Genomic DNA, 293 nt, shown 5'->3' on the forward strand with positions numbered 1-293 from the left:
ATTCTTATAATTTGTAAGTTTTAGAGAAAAGTCTGACTACCCAGAGTATTAGGATTCCTTCCAAAATAAGATGGTAGGTGGGTGCCTAAGAGAAAGCAGAATACAAAACAAAAAGTCAAAAACTTTCAAAACCTACACATAAAATTTAAACACACTTGTATACACTGCCTCACATGACCTTTAACACTAAGGCCTCTTGCAGTTTACTCTCAAAGCTCCCTGCATTTCTATTCATTGGTTTTCTTTTTTTAAAGAATTATTCATTATATTTATTTATTCATTATTAAATTTGG

At 30.7% G+C, this 293-nt stretch overlaps 1 long non-coding RNA gene across 1 annotated transcript in view; it reads right to left on the minus strand.

The window, feature by feature from the left end:
* Window positions 1–6: 6 nt before the first annotated feature.
* The window catches only part of LOC106736324 (uncharacterized), a 2,200-nt gene continuing 1,913 nt past the window's right edge, over window positions 7–293 (minus strand). The window contains exon 3 of the long non-coding RNA XR_001371371.2: window positions 7–85. This is a non-coding gene — a long non-coding RNA (uncharacterized LOC106736324). The remainder of the gene's footprint in view (window positions 86–293) is intronic.

Source organism: Tupaia chinensis, unplaced genomic scaffold, assembly GCF_000334495.1.
Source record: "Tupaia chinensis unplaced genomic scaffold, TupChi_1.0 Scaffold138573_1, whole genome shotgun sequence".
NCBI classification, from domain to species: Eukaryota; Metazoa; Chordata; class Mammalia; order Scandentia; family Tupaiidae; genus Tupaia; species Tupaia belangeri.